At 33.3% G+C, this 12,151-nt stretch overlaps 1 long non-coding RNA gene across 1 annotated transcript; it reads right to left on the bottom strand.

Annotated features, from left to right (window-relative positions):
- Positions 1-9,599: 9,599 nt before the first annotated feature.
- LOC142629490 (uncharacterized) lies at positions 9,600-11,977 on the bottom strand. Its single transcript, XR_012843066.1, has 3 exons — positions 11,801-11,977; positions 10,809-10,876; positions 9,600-9,939 (listed from the first exon to the last, which is right to left on the bottom strand). It is a non-coding gene; the product is annotated as an uncharacterized LOC142629490 (long non-coding RNA).
- Between the last annotated feature and the right edge of the window lie 174 nt (positions 11,978-12,151).

Below are 12,151 nucleotides of genomic sequence, written 5' to 3'. Positions count from 1 at the left end.
TATTGTGATATCATTTTGTGAGGAATGTGACATTGAACCCTAATATGAATGCTCATTATTATATTGTGAGATTTGGTCTAGCTCGTCATCAACAAGAGGACTTTAGAAATGAGCATCATTATAAGGTGGATATTTTTAATGCAGGAATAGATTATCAATTGTAGGAATTAAATGATTGATTTAGCGAGCATACATTGGAGTTACTTATGCTTAGCTCAACTCTAGACCCTCAAGAGGCATATGAATCTTTTCGTGTCAGTGATATTTGTTCATTGGTAATTAAGTTTTATCCAAAAGACTTCACAGATGATGAAAGGAAAGATTTGAAAATAGAACTTGATCTTTATAAGAATAATGTAGTTCAACATTCAAGGTTCAAGAATTAGGATAATGTTTTTGAATTGTGCCAGTGCATGGTGAGAATTGGAAAATCATAATACTACTTGCTTGTTTATAGAGTTTTCAGACTTGTGCTTACTCTTCTATTTTTACTATAACTACATAGCGAGCAATTTTAGCTATGAATGTCATCAAAACTAACCTTTGCAACAAAATGGAAGATGAGTTCCTGACAGACACTATGATGTTATTCACTAAAAAATTTGAAAGTGACATTGCTGCAACTATTAGTGCAGATTCAATCATAGATAATTTCGAAGATTTTGTGTCTTTGTCTTTGTTGAATGTTTGTTAATATTAAATAAATGCTTATTTGGAGTTTCATAACGATTTTTTTTTTTGTTTACACTTCTGCCCCCTAACTCCATGTCTTAACTTTGTCCTTACAGATATATAGAATAATTCAAAGTATAATTCAAAGTAAAAATAAGTCTAATTGAAAGTAAAGCGGTAGAACCAGCTAAGCAGTTGTAATTCAAAGTATTGAAAGTAGAAGTGTTTATTGAATGTACATCAAAACACTTACAGTAGTAGTAGTAGCAACAAGATTACAATGATCAACAGGGATCAGGTGTATAAACAGTACAAGGCTTGAAAGCTAGTCCTGGTTCTAGTTACAAGCTTTGTGTATCAGTGAGATATCTTGATCTAAGGAAGTCCTAGAGAGAGTTCTAAGGGAAATCCTAGAAAAGATTCTGAGTTTAACAATAAGGGACAACCCCCCTTAAATAAGTAAATAAAGCAGTGAATAGTACAGAGTGAATAGTGACTTTTTTACTATTCATGTCAGTACCCGTGAGGGGCATCATGAGCGCATTATCTAGAAGGAATCAAGTCGGCTTTTGAGACTGAAAGTAGTTTGGCTGGTAGCATCAAAAGCAGTCAATATTGTCATCATTGTCATCATCGAAGCAGTAGTGAATACTTTTACTCTTGAGTAAATATTGTAACATTAGAAGCCATTGTGTAGGCCAGACAAATATGGGAATCAATTAGGCTCCTAGGTCAGGAGTATTTTCATCATATTCTTCATTATGCCCAAACCAATCTTTTGGATAAGGTTGGGGGTAAGGGTAATAAAGGCTTTCAGCAACAGACCCTTCTTCTTCAGAATCTCTGTTCTTAGCCTCCTCTTCTTCAATCTTCTTCTTGAGAAGGGCATACAAATCATCTTTACTTAAATTGTCAATATCTGAGGCTTGTGAAGTAAAGGGAGCCTTGGATGTAGACTGGTCACCAAAGATTAAATGCTTGGGAGGTGGTCTTCAGTAAACATTATCCAATATTTGTGAAACATAACCAAATTTGTCCCACCACTTAATATACCAATGTCTAGTAAGTATATCGCCTTCTTTCTCATATTGCCATTTTAGAATCTAGGGGACTCTGAAACGTGTAACAAAGTGAAGAAGGGCAGGAAATTTGGCATTATGAGCATTTACCTTAAAGTTTTGTTTCCAAAAATTGAAACAGTCAACAAGAGGTTTAGGGAAGATATCAATATCAGGACCAAATTGAATTCACCATCGGATGAACCAAAGAGGTAGATCAGCATTATTGTCCAACTCCTTATCAAAGTTAATAAACCATGAATGAGTCATTGTTTCATTCTGGTGAAGCATGAATTTGAACCAGGCATCAATATAATCATGGTATGAATAAGGGACAGAATGCTTTTGGAGTGGTTTAGTAGAGGTAGGGGAATGTCCCCAACTGGCTTCGGTAGCAATATTTTTTAGGTAAACACTGTGGTAAATAATTTTGGTATTATCATCTAAATTGAAAATGGTTTTAATAACAATAGCATCTTCTTGGTGTAAAATGTCAGAATAAAATTCTAACTTTTTGCCACCATACTCAGGAATCCAGTGACATAGAGGGGGAAAATAGCTTTTTGCAATCTGAAGAGGATTTTTTATTGCTGCTCGGTTTGGTTCAACAAAAAAAACAAGTTTTGGGAATACTGTTTTTAACATATTGGGAAGCATTGTGTTTCCTTGGGTAAATAGACAGGCTGGTTAACAGGAGTCAAAGCATAAGGGTCATAAGCAGAAACCAAAACAAAGGAATAATTTGGTTTAGGAATAGTTCCTAATGTGGTGAAACGGTTAACAATTTCAGGGGAAACAAGCTCTTTTTTAACAATTTGGTTAGGTGTGGCTTCGGGACCTTTATCTTTGGATCTCCTACTTGCCATTGTGGCACTGCAGAAATTCATAGGTAAGAAAATCAGGAATAGAATTTTGAGAACCTTTAATATATTCAATGTCAAAATCAAAAACGCTTAAAATAGCTTGCCATCTAGCAAAAATATGTTTGGAAGCAATATTTTCAACATCTTTTTCAATGACATATTTAGCACTTTTACAGTCGATTCGTAATAAAAATTTTTGGTTTAATAAATCACTTTGAAATTTTGAAATGCATAGTACTATGGATAAAATTTCTTTCTTTATAGTACTATAGTTTAGTTGTGCAGTACTCCAGACTCTAGAGTGGAAACGAACAATTTGCTCAGAAGAATCATATGAAACTTTTTGTTTTAGAATACCTCCATAACCAATGTCAAAGGCATCAGTTTCAATGATTTTGAAAGCATTAACAGTTGGGATACCAAGACAGGGCAAGGTTTTAACATGAGATTTGATCTGTTTAATAAGAGAAGTATGAATATCATTCCAAGGAGGAGGATTACTCTGTAACCGATCAAAAAGTGGTTTACATTGTTTCCTTAGGTTTTTATAAAAATCAGCAACATAGTTTAGGGATCCAAGAAATCTTTGAAGTTGAGTTTTTATCAATAATTTCATCAGGAAATTTATTAGCAAATTGAATAGCCCTATCAATAGGATGGATCTGTCCTTTGAAAATATCATAACCAAGAAATATGACTTTGGCTTGAAATAGTTTGATTTTCTTAGCAGAGACAACAAGACCATTTCTTTTGATAATGTCAAGAAATGAGTATAAATGTTTCCAGTGTTCAATAATGGATTTGGAGAAGATCAAGACATCATCAATGTAAACAATAGTAAAATGGCTGAAATCATTAAAGATATCATTCATAATGTTTTGGAATTTGCTAGGAGCATTTTTGAGACCGAAAGGCATACCATTCCACTCATAATGACCAAAAGGTGTGGTAAAAGCAGTTTTATACCTATCCTTCTCACTAATCTGAACTTGCCAAAATCCAGACTTCATATCAAATTTGGAGAATATAATAGCATCACTCAGCCTATGAACAAGATCATTCTTATTGGGAATAGGGTACCTAATCCATTCTAAGACTTTGTCCAAGGGTTTGTAGTTAATGACAAGGCGAGGGGTTCCTCTCTCAAGCTCAGCATTTTTCTGAACATAGAAAGCAGCACAAGACCAAGGAGACTTGCTGTTCCTAATAAGTTTTTTCTTGAGCAAATCATTGATCTCATTTTTACAAAATTCAACAGTTTCAGCATTCATTTGAATAGGGCGAGCTTTAGTAGGAATATTCTTTTCACAAAAATCTTTAGCATAAGGTAAGTCAACAATATGATTTTTTCTGTGCCAAAAAGCATTAGGAATATCAGAACAAACATCACTCATTAGTATTTTCTGAAAATTAACAATCTTAGATTGAAGTAATTTATCAGCAAGCTGTTCAACAATTTTTTTGTGCTTGACTTCTTGTTGAAGGAAGTTAAGGTGTTTGACTTTAGCATGGATTAAATTAAAAGTATCACGAGCTTCATGCTTTGGACAAAATTTGAATTTTACTTTTTGTCCAAAAGGATCAGTAGTAATTCCATCATCTTTAGTAAGAAAATGGTATAAAGAGTTAATAAAAGGCAAACCAAGAATCACCTTATCAGTCATATTTTCAACAAGCACAGAAGGAATTTTAAAGCAAACATTATCATGGCAAAAACTAATCTCTCAGTTGATTTTTCAAAATATTTAGATGGAATCAGTCCTTCTTGGATACAAATAACATCAGCACCAGAATCAATCATAGCAACAACATCAAAAGTATAATTATGAGCAACAATAATTTTGACCTTAGTCTACCATTTAGGCAACATATGTTTAACAAGAGACAAATGATTATCAATCAAATTAATCAGGACACGATCAGAATCATTACCAGAAGGAGAAGCTTGTTGATCGGATTCATCTCCGCCTTTTTGCTCACCATCATCAGATTGTTGTTTATCCATATTTTTATCAATTTTTTGAATTAACAATTCTTGTCTGAGATGATCATTATCATGTTTAATAGTTTTAACATCATTTTTTAGTTGGATTATTTCTTGTTTAACAGTTTTTATTTCATGTTGAAGATCGTTAACAGTTATCTCTTTTGATTTATTTTTATTAAATCTTTTCAAAGTTTCTTCAAAACTTATCGTAGAACTAGGTCTTTTAACCTTATCTTCTTTTGTTAAGTTTTTCAAAAACTTGTTAAGATAATCTTTCCGTAAATTAGGGTCTTCAATTTTACTTATCATTGTTAACAGTAAATTATCATTCTCTTTACTTTTGGTTAACATTTTAATAGATTTAATTATATTACAACAAGAATCTCTACAGCCAAGTTTAATATTAGGGGATTTAGAAACATCACTTCGAGAGTGATAAACAAAATCAGATGAGGAGAAAAAATTATCTTCAAAGGAATCAGTTGAAGCAGTAAATTCAAGAATTTGAAACAATTCATTTTGATCATTATTATTAATGTTTAACATGTTCAACTTATTTTTCAATTTACCAGGTTGTTGGTTACAGTCTTTATTGAAATGGCCAAATTTGCCACAATTAAAGCATTTACCTTTACCTGATCTTTGTTTATCATGTTTTTGAAAAGCAGATTTGTTTTTAGCATAAAAATCATTGGGTTTAACATAGTGGGTTCTGTATCTTTTATGCTTTTTATGGGAATAACTTTTGTAAACTTTATCATGTTTACTTTTTCCTTTTTGCCTGGAAGGGGCAATAGGAGGTAAACCATATTGTTCACATAAATTACTCATTTCATATTTAGCTTTCTTTTTATCTTTTAGCTGTTGTTTTAACCATTTTTCATCATTGCACATATTAATTCCAAGTTTTTTAATAGTGCTGAAAATATCACCATAAGTTAAATTATCAAAATCAATAGAATCATTTTTACCAATTAATTCATTTTTTACCTTATGAGCAAAGATAGGAGGTAGACCATCAATATACATCTCTTTCCAATAAGGCTTCGTAGAGTATTTTCTGAGCATGACTCTGAAAGTAAACACATCTTGGTACCATCTGTAATCAGACATAGTAGGACATCTCAAATTATTCAAATAATCAGAAATTCGAGACGAAATATTAGATGGAGTACCAACAAAATGTTTAAGAATGGTGTAAACCAAAGTATTGACACCATCAGGAACACCACAATTAATATTTTCATAAAAAATAGGCATACCATTAGTATCTCTTTTAATAGCATGTTTAATAGACTCTCTGGATTCTTCTGTGAGATGTGAATCCCACCAACCTCGAAGAGAACCAGTAAAACCAGATGTAAGCAAATCAATAATATCAGGACGATCAAGATTGTCATGATTGCTTATATATGCAATGCCAACCATAGACATGTGAGCCATTTTGTTAATAATCTCTTGTTCAGACAAACCATCAATATTCCATTCGTAAAGCTTATCAGCAAAAACAGAAAATTGAGTTTGAGAAGATCTTTCTTCAAACTGCAAATCAGGAGGAGTAGGTTTAGGATACCAATTTTTTGTAAAAGACGTGGGATTGGGTTTTCCAACAAATCTTTTAATTTCAAGTAAACTTAAATCGTCATCAAAAGCATTTTTTAAAGAATCAGAAGATAATGAGTTAGAATTTGTGTCGCCATCAAAAACAATTTCTTTCTCATTTCTTGAAATAGCACAAGCGGCGCTTCTAAAAGTAGAAGTTTGCTCGGTTTTAACTTTTAAATTATCAAGCATTTTTTCAATCTTTTCAACAGTTGATCCTTGGGAGTTAACCAAATCAAAAGTCTTACTCTGAGAAATTTTAAAATCAATAGTTTTTCTTTAACTGGGTAAATCAATCAAAGGCTTCTCAAGTTTTGTAACAGCAATTTTTTCAACAATTTTTTCTTCAATACGGTCAAGCTGTTGACCAATAATATGCAAAGATTCATTAGCAAAATTGTTTTGTTCAATAATGGCAAAAACAAGAGTTTTATCATCGGCAATTTTGAAAGGGGAGGCTTTCACCTCAATGCTTTCTTTATTATTTTTGCAAGTAATCAAAACAGTTTCCAGGGGTGGATGACTGGATTTAACAACAGTTTTATCATGTTTAACAAAAGCAGATTTTTTTATTACGTTCAAGTAATTGGTATGAACCTCATTTCTTGAAACATAATAATTCTCAAGATAATCAAAAAACAAAATATGTTGTTTTAACAAATCCATTTTTTCTCTCCAGTTCCTTTTGATTCTGTCCTTTTTAGACTGAGCAAAAGTACTTTGGTAATACTTTCTTTTGTCACGGTTTGCTTTAGAAAAGAATTCATTACTTAAAGCAACCATATAAATTTGAAAAGCAGGAGTTTCAAAATCCATATCCACCAAATTTATTACACGTAGATGTTTGAAAGGGGGAGGAGTTTCAATAGGTGGAAAATCAGATCTGAAAGGAGCATCAGATTTTGCATCTTCTTCTTCTTCTTGATCATTTTCAGGTTTAGTTGAAATCTTAGGGATATTCCATTTTCTGAAATCAGGGTACTCACTTTCTCCAACAGTGAGGTCTTCTTCATTCACAATAGCAAGAGGACAACCAGTCCTAGAGCTAACAGAGGAGTCGGATCTCCACATTATATCAATATCTAACTTAGTTATAACACTCGGTTATCATGTTTTTCTCGCAACCGTTGCATTTCGTAACACATACTGTTCATCAACCCTATTCGTCTCACGCCCTCACGCTCTCTTGGCTTCACGGGCCTTACTGTTTAGATCTGAGACTTTTTACAATGGCGGTGGCGCCAACGACGGCAAGATCGACACAACAACAAAGTATCACAAGGTGAGGCAGACACGGACAGAATATGAAAGACATAAGAACACTATTGGCCAAGGAAAGAATGACTCTGATACCATAAAGGGGGAAGGACGACAGCGCAGAAGGCGGAAGCACAACAGATTACAGATATATAGAATAATTCAAAGTAAAATAAGTCAAAGTATGTGATAATTGAAAGTAAGGCGGTAGAACTAGCCAAGCAGTTGTATATCAAAAGGATTTTACTGATTATATTTACTCTCATTTTCCCATAAATTATTTTATCATTGAACTATTGACTACAGCCAATTATCTTAATATCTTCTCCCTTACTTGGCAGGAAAAAGTAAGATTTAATACTACCACTACTAAGTAGAATATTATGACTTCTTCGGCAGAGAAGAAGAACAAGGGGAAAACACCTATCCAGGACTTTCCTCAAGATGAAAGGCTCCCAGCAAGACCACCTTTTGTAATGCATGAAGGTGCATCTTCTGGAGTAAAATCCAGTAATGCAACATCTCTTTAGGAATTTGTCCCAACAGAGGTGACATATTCCAGTGGCGATATCATATTAACCTTACAAGAAGTATTGAACAGAGAATTACAATTCCATAATGGAGTCTATAGTGAATTACCAGATTCCATTAAATTCATTCTTGACAACCTTCATGCCTCCCATTCTTCAAACTACCATAAACTATTCACCAAAACCATAAGAGCGCTTGAAATTCACGTTGTTAACCTTACTACCCAAATTGACGACCCCACTACTGAAAATGAGGTCTTTACCGATCAACTTTTTAATTGCCTTGTTAACCATCAAAACCATCATGATAAATCAAATTTGATTAGTCAACTCTTTGGCAAAGAGGAAATCCATTCAACGCTTGAAACTCTTTGGTACTGATTTTGCTAGATTGAGTTTAAAAAGCCAATCTTTGCTAAAAAGTGTTGTTGCCAACTTGCCTCCTGAAGTACAATCTTGTATTTCGGAATCCAAGGTTATGACCAAAGATCTTAATCTTTGCCTTGAATATTTCAAAATCCTTGTTTCAATTGCCCTTACCATTGTTGAACCTGATGGCCCCAATAAAGGCTATATAAAAAAGAAATGGGAAAAATACTTTGGGAGCAGTCTCAGAGTACATGAAAAAACCCATCCTTTCCCTGATCTTTTAATTAACTATGAAGATGGTACTGATATTGATCCTTTCCAGCTTTCTCAAATGTTCAAATTTGGATTTGTCAGACTCATCAAATTGACAAGTTATGATCAAATTAACCAATTTCCTGATATTATCCAAAAAGCTGTTGCAGATGTTGCAGTAACTCCTCATGTTTCCATCCGATGTTGGAGTACCTTGCCCAAATGGGAAAAGAATAATTGGATGAATGTTCAACCTTCCAAGCATCTTGTTCTTATTAATGGATATACTCATCAAGGTCAATGGTACGAAGGAAATGCTCATGTCTCACATAAGCATCCCTATGCTCTTGCCGAGTGTTGGAGAAGCTACTTCAATAATCGAATTCTTGATGTCTCCGAAGAATTATGGAAAGACTACCATTTCTTTGGTTGTACAGATAGAATTTCTGTTTTTGTTAATATACCTTATGTTTCGGCGGTCCAACACTTACAATGGGTAGAACATGATGACCCAAGAATATTTCTCACAAGAGATCCTGTTTACGAACCATTAATGTATTGTGGATTTTGCAACAAATATTCAACTTATCATGAACATGAATGCAATAATGATCCACCATGGGATCCTTGTCCTAAATGGGAACCTGATGAAGGATAATCTACCTAATTCACTTCTGGCTTGCACAAAGGCTACTGAGGTTACAATATTCACTCAAGGAGTAAAAGTATATATTGCTGCTTCCATGATTCCTTTGTTGACCACTTTTGGCACTACTAGCCAAACTACTTTCGGTCTCAAAAGCCGACTTGATTCCTTCCAGATAATGCGCTCATGATGCCCCTCACGGGTCCTGTCACGACCCAAACCTGTACTTCAGAATTTAGAGCATGACCGGCATGTTAATATCAAGTTTACCTCAATACTAACACGAACCAACCTAAATAGAAGGTGCTTATCAAGAATTGTTTCCTGTATACCTGCTTATTTTCTTGCATAAAAGCCATAATATACAAAAATGTGAAAACCTTGAAAATTCATTTCATTTGAACTTTGCAAGATTGCCACTTGGCTGAAACTTCAGGTATTCGTGCAAATATTACATAGCTAAACATTTAGCAAAAACTCTTATTTACAAACCCAACCCCAAAGACATACAACTGGGGTTCAAACCAAACTAAAGTTCAGAATTACATCTGTGCTCAAATGATCAAGTACATATTGATTCCTTTTATACAACAAAAGAGCTAAACTACTATACAACAAAAAAAACTATACAATCTAAACAAAAGAGAATCACAGAATCTTGCCACCTCTAATACTCTCGCTGCTTCCAGGAAGAACCTGTGCACTGAAATATAATAGGGTGAGCTGCGAAGCCCAATAAGGTTTTTAAGCTCCATGGGCCTTTGATAAGAATGCATGTAAATCAAATACTTTATGGATATGCCAGTTTTGATAAAATAGCCTTCATACTATTCATATTGTTCTTAAATTAACTTATGAATTTCAAATGAAAATACTTCATTTTCCTTTCATATGATAATAAAAGAACATGATAAGGAACTTAAACATAATTCAACATACTTTTCTTATCATCATACTTTTCTTATCATCATACTTTTCTTATAACTTCTAAATAGTTTAATAGCTCTTTTATAATACATATTAGTTAGTCCAATTGTAAGTCTGTCATAACTTTGGAAGGCTTCCAGCACTTTGTGCCAGGCATCCAGCATTCCCCACAATGCTAGGTAATTCCGGAATCATATCATAATACATACTTTCAACCATGGGGGGTAGGTTGACATCCTCCACAAGTTGGCAGTTACCAACAAGGGCGAGTATAGCAGAGCCAGTCCCACTTTTAATGGCCAAATAGAATCTCTATGGAAATACCAGTACTATAACCCCTACTGGCTGAGTTCAGATTATGACAATGGAATAACTAAAAACTATACTTTTCAGATACTATACTTTTACATAACTATTTAATAATAGTAGCATATCAAATTCTTTCTTTAAACATTATGTTCGTGATATGAGTAATAGCATCAATATGCTAAAATTATCATATATATAAGATTCAATAAGTCACGAACATAAATATTTACTTGAATCATGCTAATATGTAATATCTCTAATTAAAAGGTTTTAATGCATTGTAGTTTTCTAAATAGTCCTTATACTTATCAAATGCACATGTCACAAATCCCTTACTTGAAAATAGAAGACGCGAGAGATTTGTACCAGAGGAGCTCAAGTGTCCGTGTTCTCGTTCTCCTCACCTAAATGAAAGACCAAAACTTATTACTAACAACTCTTCCTAAAATATAAACTTATACCTCAACACAACCTACCTCTCAACTTAGTAAAATCTTAATTCCTATCACATAGAGTTTCCCCTAAAACAAGGTACAATCACCAAACTCATAACATACCAAAACACAGAGAAACCAAGCCATAAAAATTCATATATGATCTAAACATACCAAAAGATAAGCATATTAAATTATAGCTCAAAAAATTTACCCTAACTTCAAAATTAAATCTACAAAGTCATAGTTATCCTACACTGTTTACTAATCATTTCAGTAGCAAATTCCCCATTTGTAAAATCCGAATGGTATGACAAAACACATCCAATTGTCATGAAATTTTACAGAGCTACTCCCCTGTATGTCTAATATATACTTTATAAATTTCAAAGTCAAATCATAAAACCATAATTTATTAAAAATTTTACAAGGAAACGTGCTCAAATCTGTCCTGACAGAAATTTATGCAACTTAGAAATTAAACCATTATTTTTTTATTAATCCAAATTCAGTGAGACCACTTCCATAACAACCATATGTGTCTTAGAATTCATAAAAACTACTCCTAGCATCCTAATTCACAGCAAATGATTTAATACAGAATTGTCTTGTAGTGAACATCAAATCTGTCACAGTGACAGCTTCAGTGCATGTTGATACAAAATTCATCAACTAAATGCAAATGGTCTTCAATTCATTTGGGTATTTTAATACCAATAAAATAAACATTAAAATAACTTATTAAGCATCCAATAGACCATAACACCATCAAACTTTCAACTTACAAAAACAGAATCACAAGTTCAGCCCCTAAAATCAGATTTGAGAACAAAGAAGGGAAAACAATTAAACTATCAAAATACTCTAAAATAAAATAAGGTTTTAATTACTTACCTACAAATTTGAAGCTGAAAATTTAGTTTTAGGCTCTTAATTCCTTCTTTAGAGTGAGATTTATTGTTTTGGTGAGAGGGAGAGAGAGAGGTCTTGCCATGTGAAAGCAAAGAGAGAAAGAAAAGAAAGAGCAAAAGAAATGAAGCAAGAAGCTTCTGGTACAGCGAAAGAAAAGATGAGGAATTGACTTTGAGGGGGTGTATGTGTATAGCAAAGGAGAAAAAGATCAAGACCCACTTTTTTCCACTTTTTGGCATTTATACTTTTCACCCCATATAAACTTATATTTCAAGATAGGCCCAGTGACAATATAACTTTGCATATATGTATGTATGTGTGTGTGTGTGTGTG

This window comes from Castanea sativa, chromosome 3, assembly GCF_040712315.1.
Source record: "Castanea sativa cultivar Marrone di Chiusa Pesio chromosome 3, ASM4071231v1".
Classification (NCBI taxonomy): Eukaryota; Viridiplantae; Streptophyta; class Magnoliopsida; order Fagales; family Fagaceae; genus Castanea; species Castanea sativa.
The sequence above is the reverse complement of the archived record's forward strand: the minus strand, read 5'-3'. Positions and strand labels throughout refer to the sequence as shown.